Raw genomic sequence first — 15,467 nt, forward strand, 5'->3', positions numbered from 1 at the left:
TCCCCGGGAAAAGCTCTAAGGCACAACTTGGTCCGCTCAAAGAACAAAGGACTGAGTGAATACCAGAGGAGAGCTAGACAGCTGTGGACCAGCCCCTCCCCCTGCTGGTGGCCAAGAGGCAGGTGAGTGAGAGCCAGAGCCGGAAGGTGAGGGGCAATCTCGGCCCCAGAGATAGCATCCTCCACCAAACTGTGAGCAGGCTCCCAGTTGCTAACCAAGTCTTCCTGGGATCCTGGGTGGTTGACGTCCACCAGGAGGATCACAGTCAGAGATCAGCTTCCCAGAAGAGACACACAGCACACCTGAGACAGTGCTCTCTTGGTGCACCCGGGAAACTGAGCAGCTGAGACCAGGGAGGTGATAAGACACACCACCCACCTGGGGAGAGTGCCTTTGCTAAGCACCCGATCACTTGAGCTGCTCAGACCTGGGAAGGGCACAAAACGCAGGCCCAACGGAATCTGTGCCTTTGTAGAGTACCCAAGAACCTGAACCTGAGCAGCTAAGAGCTGGGAAGTGCATACAACCCAGGGCTCACTTTAGACAGTTCCCCTGAAGAACAACCTGGAGCCCGAGCAGTGTAGACTGGGAAAACATACACACTGTGAGCAGGGGGAAACCCAGTGTGGCCCAGACACTGTGAGCACTCCCCACACACACCAGTGATAATTTCTTTGCAGTGTTCCTCCTCTGCACAGCACAGTTGAACAAGTGAGCCTAAATAAATGGCCACCTTCACCCCCTTGTGTCAAGGTGGAAATTAGACACTGAAGAGACTTGCAAACAGAGGAAGCCAAAATAAACAAACAAGAGGGAACTGCTTTGGAAGTGACAGGTGCAACAGATTAAAACCCTGTAGTTAGCATTAACTACATTGGAAGGGGCCTATATATCTTGAGAAGTATAAGCTGGAACAAGGAACTATCTGAAACTGAACTGACCCCACACTGCCCTCAACATCTCCAGAAAAATTCGTAGATTTATTTTACTATTATCATTTTTATTATTCTATTTTTTGAGAATTTATCCATTATTTTATTACCATAGCACACAAGTATATGTAGAGATATATACCTTATATACACAGACATTCTGTAGAGCAATAACTGTAGTGAATGTTTTATATTTTGTAAGATTTACTAAGTATCCTGCTTCATAGGTTCTTTTTTTTTTTAATTTTATTTTATTTTTAAACTTTACATAATTGTATTAGTTTTGCCAAACATCAAAATGAATCCGCCACAGGTATACATGTGCTCCCCATCCTGAACCCTCCTCCCTCCTCCCTCCCCACACCATCCCTCTGGGTCCTCCCAGTGCACCAGTCCCAAGCATCCAGTATCGTGCATCGAACCTGGACTGGTGACTCGATTCATATATGATATTATACATGTTTCAATGCCATTCTCCCAAATCATCCCACCCTCTCCCTCTCTCACAGAGTCCAAAAGACTGTTCTATACATAAGTGTCTCTTTTGCTATCTTGTATAATGGCACCCCACTCCAGTACTTTTGCCTGGAAAATCCCACGGACGGAAGAGCCTGGTAGGCTGCAGTCCATGGGGGTCGTTAGGAGTCAGACACGACTGAGTGACTTCATTTTCACTTTTCACTTTCATGCATTGGAAAAGGAAATGGCAACCCACCCCAGTGTTCTTGCCTGGGGAATCTCAGGGATGGGGAAGCCTGGTGGGCTGCCGTCTATGGGGTCGCACAGAGTCGGACACGACTGAAGCAACTTAGCAGCAGCAGCAGCATAAAGGATTATTGTTACCATCATTCTAAATTCCACATATATGCTTTAGTATACTGTATTGGTGTTTTCTTTCTGGCTTACTTCACTCTGTATAATAGGTTCCAGTTTCATCCACCTCATTAGAACTGATTATAATGTATTCTTTTAATGGCTGAGTAATACTCCATTGTGTAAATGTACCACAGCTTTCTTATCCATTCATCTGCTGATGGCCATCTAGGTTGCTTCCATGGCCTGGCTATTATAAACAGTGCTGCGATGAACATTGGGGTACACGTGTCTCTTTCAATTCTGGTTTCCTCGGTGTGTATGCCCAGCAGTGGGATTGCTGGATCATAAGGCAGTTCTATTTCCAGTTTTTTTAAGGAATCTCCACACTGTTCTCCATAGTGGCTGTACTAGTTTCATTCCCACACAGTGTAAGAGGGTATCCTTTTCTCTACACCCTCGCCAGCATTTATTGCTTGTAGAAATTTGGATCGCAGCCATTCTGACTGGTGTGAAATGGTACCTCATAGTGGCTTTGATTTGCATTTCTCTGATAAAGAGTGATGTTGAGCATCTTTTCATGTGTTTGTTAGCCATCTGTATGTCTTCTTTGGAGAAATGTCTATTTAGTTCTTTGGCCCATTTTTTGATTGGGTCATTTATTTTTCTGGAATTGAGCTGTAGGAGTTGCTTGTATATTTTTGAGATTAGTTGTTTGTCAGTTTCTTCATTTGCTATTATTTTCTCCCATTCTGAAGGCTGTCTTTTCACCTTGCTTATAGTTTCCTTTGTTGTGCAGAAGCTTTTAAGTTTAATTAGGTCTCATTTGTTTATTTTTGCTTTTATTTCCATTACTCTGGGAGGTGGGTCAAAGAGGATCCTGCTGTGAGGTATGTCAGAGAGTGTTTTGCCTATGTTCTCCTCTAGGAGTTTTATAGTTTCTGGTCTTATGTTTAGATCTTTAATCCATTTTGAGTTTATTTTTGTGTACGGTGTTAGAAAGTGTTCTAGTTTTATTCTTTTACAAGTGGTTGACCAGTTTTCCCAGCACAACTTGTTGAAGAGATTGTCTCTAATCCATTGTATATTTTTGCCTCCTTTGTCAAAGATAAGGTGTCCATATGTGCATGGATTTATCTCTGGGCTTTTTATTTTGTTCCATTGATTTATATTTCTGTCTTTGTGCCAGTACCATACTGTCTTGATGACTGTGGCTTTGTAGTTGAGCCTGAAGTCAGCCAGGTTGGTTCCTCCAGTTCCATTTTTCTTTCTCAAGATTGCTTTGGCTATTTGAGTTTTTTTGTATTTCCATACAAATTGTGAAATTATTTGTTCTAGCTCTGTGAACAATACCGTTGGTAGCTTAATAGGGATTGCATTGAATCTATAAATTGCTTTGGGTAGTATACTCATTTTCACTATATTGATTCTTCCAATCCATGAACATGGTATATTTCTCCATCTATTAGTGTCCTCTTTGATTTCTTTCACCAGTGTTTTATAGTTTTCTGTGAATAGGTCTTTAGTTTCTTTAGGTAGATATATTCCTAAATATTTTATTCTTTTCGTTGCAATGGTGAATGGAATTGTTTCCTTAATTTCTCTTTCTATTTTCTCATTATTAGTGTATAGGAATGCAAGAGATTTCTGTGTGTTGATTTTATATCCTGCAACTTTACTATAGTCATTGATTAGTTCTAGTAATTTTCTGGTGGAGTCTTTAGGGTTTTCTATGTAGAGGATCATGTCATCTGCAAACAGTGAGAGTTTTACTTCTTCTTTTCCAATGTGGATTCCTTTGATTTCTTTTTCTGCTCTGATTGCTGTGACCAAAACTTCCAAAACTATGTTGAATAGTAATGGTGAAATTGGACACCCTTGTCTTATTCCTGACTTTAGAGGAAATGCTTTCAATTTTTCACCATTGAGGATAATGTTTGCTGTGGGGTAGTCATATATAGCTTTTATTATGTTGAGGTATGTTTCTTCTATTTATGCTTTCTGCAGACTTTTTATCATAAATGGATGTTGAATTTTGTCAAAGGCTTTCTCTGCATCTATTGAGATAATCATATGACTTTTATTTTTCAATTTGTTAATGTGGTGTATTACATTGATTGATTTGCAGATATTGAAGAATCCTTGCATCCCTGGGATAAAGCCCATTTGGTCATGGTGTATGATCTTTTTAATGTGTTGTTGCATTATGATTGCTAGAATTTATTAAGGATTTTTGCATCTATGTTCATCAGTGATATTGGCCTGTAGTTTTCTTTTTTTGTGGTATCTTTGTCAGGTTTTGGTATTAGGGTGATGGTGGCCTCATAGAATGAGTTTGGAAGTTTACCTTCCTCTGCAATTTTCTGGAAGAGTTTGAGCAGGATAGGTGTTAGTTCTTCTCTAAAATTTTGGTAGAATTCAGCTGTGAAGCCGTCTGGACTTGGGCTTTTGTTTGCTGGAAAATTTCTGATTACAGTTTCAATTTCCGTGCTTGTGATGGGTCTGTTAAGATTTTCTATTTCTTCCTGGTTCAGTTTTGGAAAGTTGTACTTTTCTAAGAATTTGTCCATTTCTTCCACGTTGTCCATTTTATTGGCATATAATTGCTGGTAGTAGTCTCTTATGATCCTTTGTATTTCTCTGTTGTCTGTTGTGATCTCTCCATTTTCATTTCTAATTTTATTGATTTGATTTTTCTCGCTTTGTTTCTTGATGAGTCTGGCTAATGGTTTGTCAATTTTATTTATCCTTTCAAAGAACCAGCTTTTGGCTTTGTTGATTTTTGCTATGGTTTCTTTTCTTTCTTTTACATTTATTTCTGCCCTAATTTTTAAGATTTCTTTCCTTCTACTAACCCTGGGGTTCTTCATTTCTTCCTTTTCTAGTTGCTTAAGGTGTAGAATTAGGTTATTTATTTGACTTTTTTTCTTATTTCTTGAGGTATGGTTGTATTGCTATGAACTTTCCCCTTATGACTGCTTTTACAGTGTCCCACAGATTTTAAGTTGTTGTGTTTTCATTTTCATTCATTTCTATGCAAATTTTGATTTCTTTTTTTATTTCTTCTGTGATTTGTTGGTTATTCAGCAGCATGTTGTTCAGCCTCCATATGTTGGAATTTTTAAATTTTTTCTCCTGTAATTGAGTTCTAATCTTACTGCATTGTGGTCAGAGAAGATGCTTGGAAAGATTTCAATTTTTTTTGAATTTACCAAGGCTAGATTTATCCTCCACGATGTGATCAATCCTGGAGAAGGTTCCGTGTGCACTTGAGCAAAAGGTGAAATTCATTGTTTTGGGATGAAATGTCCTATAGATATCAATTATGTCTAACTGGTCTATTGTATCGTTTAAAGTTTGTGTTTCCTTGTTAATTTTCTGCTTAGTTGATCTATCCATAGGTGTGAGTGGGGTATAAAGTCTCCCACTATTATTGTGTTTTTATTAATTTCCCCTTTTATACTTGTTAGCATTTTTCTTACATATTGCGGTGCTCCTATGTTGGGTGCATATATATTTATAATTGTTATATCTTCTTCTTGGATTGATCTTTTGATCATTATGTAGTGACCTTCTTTGTCTCTTTTCACAGCCTTTGTTTTAAAGTCTATGTTATCTGATATGAGTATTGCTACCTCTGCTTTTTTTTTTTTTTTTTGGTCTCTCTTTGCATGGAATAACTTTTTCCAGCCCTTCACTTTCAGTCTGTATGTGTCCCCTGGTTTGAGGTGGGTCTCTTGTAGACAACATATGTAGGGGTGTTGTTTTTGCAACCATTCAGCCAGTCTTTGTCTTTGGTTGGGACATTCAACCCATTTACGTTTAAGGTAATTATTGGTAAGTAGGATCCCCTTGCCATTTACTTTATTGTTTTGGGTTCGAATTTATACACCGTTTTTGTGTTTCCTGTCTAGAGAATATCCTTTAGTATTTGTTAGAGAGCTGGTTTGGTGGTGCTGAATTCTCTCAGCTTTTGCTTGTCTGTAAAGCTTTTGATTTCTCCTACATATTTAAATGAGATCCTTGCTGGGTACAATAATCTGGGCTGTAGGTTATTTTCTTTCATTACTTTAAAAATGTCTTGCCATTCCCTCCTGGCTTGAAGAGTTTCTATTGAAATATCAGCTATTATCCTTACGAGAATACACTTGTGTGTTATTTGTTGTTTTTCCCTTGCTGCTTTTAATATTTGTTCATTGTGTTTGATCTTTGTTAATTTGATTAATATGTGTCTTTGGGTGTTTTGCCTTGGGTTTATCCTGTTTGGGACTCTCTGGCTTTTTTGGACTTGAGTAATTATTTCCTTCTCCATTTTAGGGAAGTTTTCAACTATTATCTCTTCAAGTATTTTCTCATGGTCTTTCTTTTTGTCTTCTTCTTCTGGGACCCCTATGATTCGAATATTGGAGCGTTTAATACTGTCCTGGAGGTCTCTGGGGTTGTCCTCATTTCGTTTAATTTGTTTTTCTTTTTTCCTCTCTGATTCATTTATTTCAACCATTCCATCTTCTACTTCACTAATCCTATCATCTGCCTCTGTTATTCTACTATTTGTTGCCTCCAGAGTGTTTTTATCTCATTTATTGCATTATTCATTATATATTGACCCTTTTTTATTTCTTCTAGGTCCTTGTTAACCTTTCTTGCATCTTCTCAATCCTTGTTACCAGGCTATTTATCTGTGATTCCATTTTGATTTCAAGATTTTGGATCAATTTCACTATCATTATTTGGAATTCTTTATCAGGGAGATTCCCTATCTCTTCCTCTTTGTTTGGTTTGGTGGACATTTTTCCTGTTCCTTTACCTGCTGGGTATTCCTCTGTCTCTTCATCTTGTTTATATTGCTGAGTTTGGGGTGTCCTTTCTGTAATCTGGCAGTTTGTGAAGTTCTCTTTATTGTGGAGTTTCCTCACTGTGTGTCAGTTTGTACAGGTGGCTTGTCAAGGTTTCTTAGTTAGGGAAGCTTGTGTCGGTGTTCTGCTGGGTGGAGCTGGATTTCTTCTCTCTGGAGTGTAATGAAGTGTCCAGTAATGAGTTATGAGATATCTATTGTTTTGTAGTAACTTTGGGCAGTCTGTATATTGGAGCTCACAGCTGTGTGCCTGTGTTGCTGGAGAATTTGCTTGGTATATCTTTCCCTGGAACTTGTTGGCTCTTGTGTGGTGCTTGGTTTCAGTGTAGGTATGGAGGCATTTGATAAGCTCCTGTCAATTAATGTTCCCTGGAGTCAGGAGTTCCCTGGAGTCAGAGTTTGAACTTAAGCCTCCTGTTTCCAGTTATTGGACTTATTTTTACAGTAGTCTCAAAACTTATCCTTCTATACAGCATCATTGATAAAACATCTAGGTTAAAGATGAAAAGTTTCTCCACCGTGAGGGTCACCCAGAGAGGTTCACAGTGTTACATGGAGAAGAGAAGAGGGAGGAGGGAGTTAGATGTGACCCGAATGAGATGAGGTGGAATCAATAGAGGAGAGAGCGGGCTAGCCAGTAATCACTTCCTTATGTGCACTCACAACTGGACCACTCAGAGATGTTCATGGAGTTATACAGAGAAGAGAAGAGTGAGGAAAGAGACAGAGGTGGCCAGGAGGATAAAGGGGGGGGTGATGAAAAGGAGAGAGACAGATCCAGCCAGTAATCAGTTCCCTAAGTGTTCTCCACCATCTGGAACACACAGAAATTCACAGAGTTGGGTAGAGTAGAGAGGGGTTAGGGAGGAGACACAGGCGACCTGGTGGAGAAAGGAGAGTCCAAAGCGGGAGAGAGCAGTCAAGCCAGTAATCTCGCTCCCAAGTAAAAAATGGGTACTGAAGATTGGATTCTTAAAGGTAAAAAATTTGTAACAGATAGGTAAAAGCAAAAATTAAAAATCTAGAGTAGAGTTTGGAATTTCAAAAATACAATGTTAAAGAAAAGAAGAAGGCAAATAAAGAGAGAAAAAGAAAGAAAGAAAAAAAAAACACAAAGTCACAAAGATTATAAAGAAAATCAGAACAGATCAGTCACTCAGGTGTGTCCGACTCTTTGCGACCCCATGAATCGCAGCACACCAGGCCTCCTTGTCCATCACCAACTCCCAGAGTTCACTCAGACTCACGTCCATCGAGTCAGTGATGCCATCCAGCCATCTCATCCTCTGTCGTCCCCTTCTCCTCCTACCCCCAATCTTTCCCAGCATCAGAGTCTTTTCCAATGAGTCAACTTTTCGCATGAGGTGGCCAAAGTACTGGAGTTTCAGCTTTAGCATCATGCCTTCCAAAGAACACCCAGGGCTGATCTCCTTCAGAATTGACTGGTTGGATCTCCTTGTAGTCCAAGGGACTCTCAAGAGTCTTCTTCAACACCACAGTTCAAAAGCATCAATTCTTTGGTACTCAGCCTTCTTCACAGTCCAACTCTGACATCCATACACGACCACAGGAAAAACCATAGCCTTGACTAGACGGACCTTTGTTGGCAAAGTAATGTCTCTGCTTTTGAATATGCTATCTAGGTTGGTCAAAACTTTCTTTCCAAGGAGTAAGCGTCTTTTAATTTCATGGCTGCATTCACCATCTGTAGTGATTTTGGAGCCCAGAAAAATAAAGTCTGACACTGTTTCCACTGTTTCCCCATCTATTTCCCATGAAGTGATGGGACTGGATCCCATGATCGTTTTCTGAATGTTGAACTTTAAGACAACTTTTTCACTCTCCTCTTTCGCTGTCATCAAGAGGCTTTTTAGTTCCTCTTCACTTTCTGCCATAAGGGTGGTGCCATCTGCATATCTGAGGTTATTGATATTTCTCCTGGCAATCTTGATTCTGGCTTGTTTTTCTTCCAGTCCAGCATTTCTCATGATGTACTCTGCATATAAGTTAAATAAACAGGGTGACAATATACAGCCTTGACGTACTCATTTTCCTATTTGGAACCAGTCTGTGGTTCCATGTCCAGTTCTAACAGTTGCTTCCTGACCTGCATACAAATTTCTCTATAGGCAGGTCAGGTGGTCTGGTATTCCCATCTCTTGAAGAATTTTCCACAGTTTATTGTGATCCACACAGTCAAAGGCTTTGGCATAGTCAATAAAGCAGAAATAGATGCTTTTTTGGAACTCTCTTGCTTTTTCCATGATCCAGCAGTTGTTGGCAATTTGATCTCTGGTTCCTCTGCCTTTTCTAAAACCAGTTTGAAAATCAGGACGTTCAGGGTTCACATATTGCTGAAGCCTGGCTTGGAGAATTTTGAGCATTACTTTACTAGTGTGTGAGATGAGTGCAATTGTGCGGTAGTTTGAGCATTCTTTGGCATTGCCTTTCTTTGGGATTTGAATGAAAACTGACCTTTTGCAGTCTTGTGGCCACTGCTGAGTTTTTCAAATTTGCTGGCATACTGAGTGCAGCACTTTCACAGCATCATGTTTCAGAATTTGGATTAGCTCAACTGGAATTCCATCACCTCCACTAGCTTTGTTCATAGTGATGCTTTCTAAGGCCCACTTGACTTCACATTCCAGGATGTCTGGCTCTAGGTCAGTGATCCCACCTTTGTGATGATATGGGTCGTGAAGGTCTTTTTTGTACAGTTCTTCTGTGTATTCTTGCCATCTCTTCTTAATATCTTCTGCTTCTGTTAGGTCCATACCATTTCTGTCCTTTATCGAACCCATCATTGCATGAAATGTTCCTTTGGTATCTCTGACTTCTTGAAGAGATTCCTAGTCTTTCCCATTCTGTTGTTTTCCTTTATTTCTTCGCATTGATCCCTGAGGAAGGCTTTCTTATCTCTTCTTTCTATTCTTTAGAACTCTGCATTCAGATATTTATGTCTTTCCTTTTCTCCTTTTCTTTTGGCCTCTCTTCTTTTCACAGCTATTTGTAATGCCTCCCCAGACAGACATTTTGCTTTTTTGCATTTCTTTTCCATGGGGATGATCTTGATCCCTGTCTCCTGTACAATGTCACAAACCTCATTCCATAGTTTATCAGGCACTCTATCAATCAGATCTAGGCCCTTAAATCTATTTCTCACTTCCACTGTATAATCATAAGGGATTTGATTTAGGTCATACCTGAATGGTCTAGTGGTTTTCCCTACTTTCTTCAATTTCAATTTAAGTTTGGAATCAGGAGTTCATGGTCTGAGCCACAGTCAGCTCCTGGTCTTGTTTTTGCTGACTGTATAGAGCTTCTCCATCTTTGGCTGCAAAGAATATAATCAATCTGATTTCAGTGTTGACCATCTGGTGATGTCCATGTACAGAGTCTTCTCTTGTGTTGTTGGAAGAGGGTGTTTGTTATGATCAGTGCATTTTCTTGGCAAAACTCTATTAGTCTTTGCCCTGCTTCATTCTGTATTCCAAGGCTAAATTTACCTGTCACTCCAGGTGTTTCTTGACTTCTTACTTTTGCATTCCAGTCCCCTATAATGAAAAGGACATCTTTCGGGGTGTTCTAAAAGGTCTTGTAGGTCTTCATAGAACCGTTCAACTTCAGCTTCTTCAGTGTTACTCGTTGGGGCATAGACTTGGACTACTGTGATATTGAATGGTTTGCCTTGGAAATGAACAGAGATCATTCTGTCATTTTTGAGATTGCATCCACGTACTGCATTTCAGACTCTTTTGTTGACCATGATGGCTACTCCATTTCTTCTGAGGGATTCCTGCCAGCAGTAGTAGATATAATGGTCATCTGAGTTAAATTCACCCATTCCAGTCCATTTCAGTTCGCTGATTCCTAGAATGTTGACATTCACTCTTGTCATCTCTTGTTTGACCACTTCCAGTTTGCTTTGATTCATGGACCTGACATTCCAGGTTCCTATGCAATATTGCTCTTTACAGCATCGGACCTTGCTTCTATCACCAGTCACATCCGCAGCTGTGTATCCTTTTTGCTTTGGCTCCATCCCTTCATTCTTTCTGGAGTTATTTCTCCACTGATCTCCAGTAGCATATTGGGCACCTATCGACATGGGGAGTTTCTCTTTCAGTATCCTATCATTTTGCCTTTTCATAAATTGATAACAAATACCAAAAGTCAAAAATTAAAAATCTAGAGAAGAGTTTGGAATTTCAGAAATACAATATTAAAGATAAGAAGAAGAAAATGAAAGAGAAAAAAAAAAGTCACCAAAAGTATAAAGAAAATATAGGTATAAAATTGATAACAAATACCAAAAAGCATAAATTCAAAATCTAGAGTAGAGTTTGGAATTTCTGAAATACAATGTTAAAGAAATGAAGGGGAAAAAAAAAACAAGGTCACAAAAATTATAAAATATATATATATATATATGAAGTTTGCTTTAAAAAAAATAGGGTTTTTTTTTTTTTTTTTGCACAGTAATAGTAAGTTATAAAAGTGAAAATTAAAGGATTAATAGAGGACTTAAAATTTTAAAAAAAATTAAAAAAAGAAAGAAAGAATGATCATAAAAATAGTAAAAATATATCTAGGGCTTTCTCTGGTGGTGTTGTGGGTATTGTGGGGTCAGCTCATTTTCAGCTAGTTCCTTGGTCAGCCTTATATTTCTCAAGACCTATAGGCCCCTTCCTATGTAGTCGGTACTAACGACAGGGTTTTAATCTATTGCCTGTCACTTCCAAGGTGGTTCCCTCTGTTATTAAAAATAAATAAATAAATAAATAAATAAATAAATGTCCACCACCACCCTCTTTGTATCAGGGCGGAAATCAGACACTGAAGAGACCAGCAAGCAGAAGCTATAACAAAACTCCATTCTAGGAGCTGATACTATTCCAAACTCCATTCTCATTGCAGAAATGGGCTCATGGAAATTAGCAATCTGAACATTATAATCTGAATAAGGCAAGGGACTTTTCTTTGGAACTCTCTCAGTTTGTTTCCGGTTTTCAAACTCTGGCCCAGCAGTTCTCAGAAATGCCTTTGCCAGACGTGATATTTGGTCCTGTTGAAGGGATGCTGCTAAACATCTACAATGCCCAGGCCAACACCCAGCTCAAAGAATGATCCTGCTACAAAAGGTCAACAGTGAGAAAATAAGTAAACCTATTCTAGACCAGGACTTTCCCCTCATCACTGTGCATACCAGTCACCCAGATACTAGTTCGTATGTAGTTTCTGATCAGCAGGTCTTGCCTGGTCTTGCCTGGTGAGTCAAGAGGTTCCTGGATGGTGTTCATGGTGCAAGTACTGTACTGTGGCCATTTTTGAGTAAGCAAGGCTGTGTTCATATATTTTGTAATCATGCACGTAGTTTTACATTTTCTCCACTCCAAATTGTCTTCACCTGAGCTTTTGAATGAAAAGTGTAAGCATTCACTCCAGATGTATGATCAGTTCTATTTTTTTTTTTTACAAGGACCCATGTATCACACCAAATAATATACTTCTGAAAAGTCTGAAATGCTATTTTTCAAAGAAGATCCATGTTTGTGTACACACACACACACACACACACACACACACTCAGTTAGGTCTCTAGGAAGACCCCACAAGGTCCTGCTAAGTTTCACAACAACTAACTGATAAAATAATAAAATCGAATTGAATTGAAGGTAATTGTAATAGTCTCGTCCTGCTTGTTTGAAGCATTTGTTTTTATACATGAAGATAACTGTCATAACTACTTTGCTCTTCAACTTTATTTTATATAAAATATGAAATAATAAATGAAACAGTGACTTCATTGGTATCCTTTTGAGGTCATGTGGAGAGGGTGGAAGAATATATGTGTTTGCACAACAGGATTCCAAGCTTCCCAGGGACTCATCCTTTAATTATGAGGATGATATATAATGGTTGATATTAATATTTTTCACTCTCTACCTTTTAGTGGTTTTGAGAAAATTCTGAGGAGTGGAAGATATTTCATTTTGAGGAATGGAAGGAATCATATTTTTTGGAGGCAGTGGAAATTTCATACAGACACAAGAAAATAATTTAATAAAAACCAAAACATGCCTACAGTCCTTCAGTTCAATAAATATACCTTATAAATGAACACATGTTTATGTGTTCACATGTTTATGAGTATATGAACTGCCTGAAAAACACGTCTTTCTGATAGATTTAATGTTTTATCTCACCATACTTAGGTTTAACCCTACTCTAGGGCCTTGTGTGTTTAGTTCCTCTATCATGTCCTACTCTTTGTGACCCTATGGACCTACCCACCAGGCTCCTCTGTCCATGGGATTTTCCGGGTAAGAATATTGGAGTGTGTTGCCATTTACTTCTCCAGAGGATCTTCCAGACCCAGGAATCAAACCCCCATCTCATCTCCTGCATTGGCATGTGGGTTCTTTATAACTAGTATCACCTGGAAAGTCCACTCTAAAGGCATACTATATCTATTTATTTCTTTATAGGTGACTTCAGAATAGATTCCACTTGGAGATGTATTTTATTGTCAATGACTAATTGCTAATGACTGTGGTAGACCAAGTGGACACAAGGGTGTACAGAAGACCAACAGCCTAGTGAGTGAAATACCCTTGACTAGTGACAACAAGCAGTATGTTAAGTTTGAATTACCAAAAACAGCATTAAGGTAGTGATATGTAAAGAAAGATTTTCACAAAAGTGAGAAACTGTGGTCTCAGATTTTCTTGCCAGGAAGTATTTTCCAAACTTATGGAAATGGTACATCTCATGACTATCTCTTTTAGTCAAACAAAATGAAAAATACTCAGTATGGCCTATTTTATTTTACAGGAAATAATTATTAAGTGATCCATGTAGACTCCTGAAATAAATGTGTGTATTTTCAAATATTTCACCTCCAAGATTGGAAATGTAATTGTGAGAGTAGGAAAATGAAAAAGGGAAAAATCAAGGATATCAGAAATATCACAAAATACATAAATTGTATAAAGTCAAAATCAAAATAGAAATGCCAAAGAAAATAGAAAGGCAATGCTCTACTTCCATAATTTGATCAAAGACTGACAGCATTGACCTCAGGCTTTGAGCTCTGCTATCATGGGCCCTAGAACAATAGGGCATTTTACAGTCACCTTTTCAAAGAGTATTTTCAGACCCCTCTTTAATTCTCTATTTCTCAGGCTGTGGATGAAGTGGTTCAGCATTGGTGTGACCACAGTGTACATCACCGAGCCTCTTGCACTTGAGTGTGAGCTGTGGGTAACAGCAGAGCTAAGGCACACTCCTCAACTCATACAATAAAATAAGGAGACAACTTAGAGGTGAGATGCACAGGTGGAAAATGCTTTATACTTCCCCTGAGCTGATGACATTCCTTGTATGGAGGAAACTATCTTAGAACAAGTGTAAAAGATACCAGTGAGAGGACCACCAGCCAGCAGTAGAGCTACAGAATACATCACCATATTATTGAGAAAGGCGTCAGAACAGGCAAGTTAAATCATCTGACTGAGTTCACAGAAAAAGTGGGGGGTTTCTAAGACTGCAGAAAGCCAGATGCAACACCATTAAGCTTTATAACAAGGAATGTGGGACACTGATGATCCAGGACACCAGCACCAGCAGTTCACAGAGCTGGGGGTTCATGATAACCGTATAGTATAGGGGGTGACAGGTGGCCATGAAGCAATCATAGGCCATCGCGGTCAGCAGTAAAATGTCTAGTACTACAAAACGTGTGAAAAAATGTACCTGGGTGATGCAGCCTTCAAATGTTATAACTTTGTTCTGTGTCTCGATATTCCACAGCATCTTTCGGATGGTGGTGGAGGTGAAGCAGATGTCTACAAGCGACAGGTTGGAGAGGAAGAAGTACATGGGGGTGTGGAGTTGAGAGTGTGAGTTGATGGCCAGGATGATGAGCAGGTTTCCAAACACAGTGATCAAGTACATGGAGATGAAAAGCCCAAATATGAGAGGCTGCAGTTCTGGTTCCTCTGAAAATCCCAGAAGCTGAAATTCGGGAACCCTTGTTAGGTTTTTTGGTTCCATTTGGTGAAGGTGACTACCAGGTAAGGGTCAAAGGAACATGACTAATTTTCACACAAATGGGCAATACTCACATGGTTGAATTGCTGTCTTGTATATTTTGCCATAAAGATATTAACTTCAAAATTTTGCTCACTTTTTTTGTGCACTTTGTGCACACTAGATTTTGTGCACTTTGGGGAACCACTTGAGTCATCTCTACTTAGCAAACCTGTGTAACTACCAGTGTTTTCAACAAGATGTCTTGTATTCATGTTTTAATGAAAAAATTTTTCATGCATCTTAAAAATATAAATTGAATAGTGACAAAGTCTCAATATTGTCATTGCAGGGAATGCAGGGTGCTGAAAACAAAAGCTCCTAAGATCCCATTTTGGTGACAGAATATAAGCCAACAAAAATTATATAGCGTGTCAGATGGTGGCAAGTGGTATGAAGGAAAAAAAAAAGAGGTCTGATGTAGAAAGTCAAAAGGGAGTATGATTTTTCATGTATATTTAGGTAAGGGCTGAGAACAAGGTGATATTTGAAAAGAGACATTAAGGATAAAAGAACTAGGGCCATGAACATACCTGGGGCAGTGCATCTTGGCAAGGCAGCAGCTAATTTGAAGGTCCTGAGGAAGGTGTTTGTTTAAGATGTTCCAGTCCAGAAAAGGAAGCCAGTCTGGTGAGGGATATAAGCAGGAGGGATAGTGAGGAGAGATGGTGTCAGAGGATGTTGGGGAATGAGGTGTTCTCCCTCCTGCTGTTGAAAATTCAGGTCACAAGGGGTTCTTCATCCATGTTTTTTACCTTCTTCAATTTGTGAAATTC

The 15,467-nt window shown here is 39.0% G+C and overlaps 1 long non-coding RNA gene across 1 annotated transcript; it reads left to right on the forward strand.

The window, feature by feature from the left end:
- The first annotated feature begins 11,667 nt into the window (after positions 1-11,667).
- On the forward strand, positions 11,668-14,462 carry LOC123464574. Its single transcript, XR_006639606.1, has 3 exons — positions 11,668-11,741; positions 13,089-13,199; positions 14,413-14,462. It is a non-coding gene; the product is annotated as an uncharacterized LOC123464574 (long non-coding RNA).
- Positions 14,463-15,467: the final 1,005 nt, after the last annotated feature.

This window comes from Bubalus bubalis, chromosome 9, assembly GCF_019923935.1.
Source record: "Bubalus bubalis isolate 160015118507 breed Murrah chromosome 9, NDDB_SH_1, whole genome shotgun sequence".
NCBI classification, from domain to species: Eukaryota; Metazoa; Chordata; class Mammalia; order Artiodactyla; family Bovidae; genus Bubalus; species Bubalus bubalis.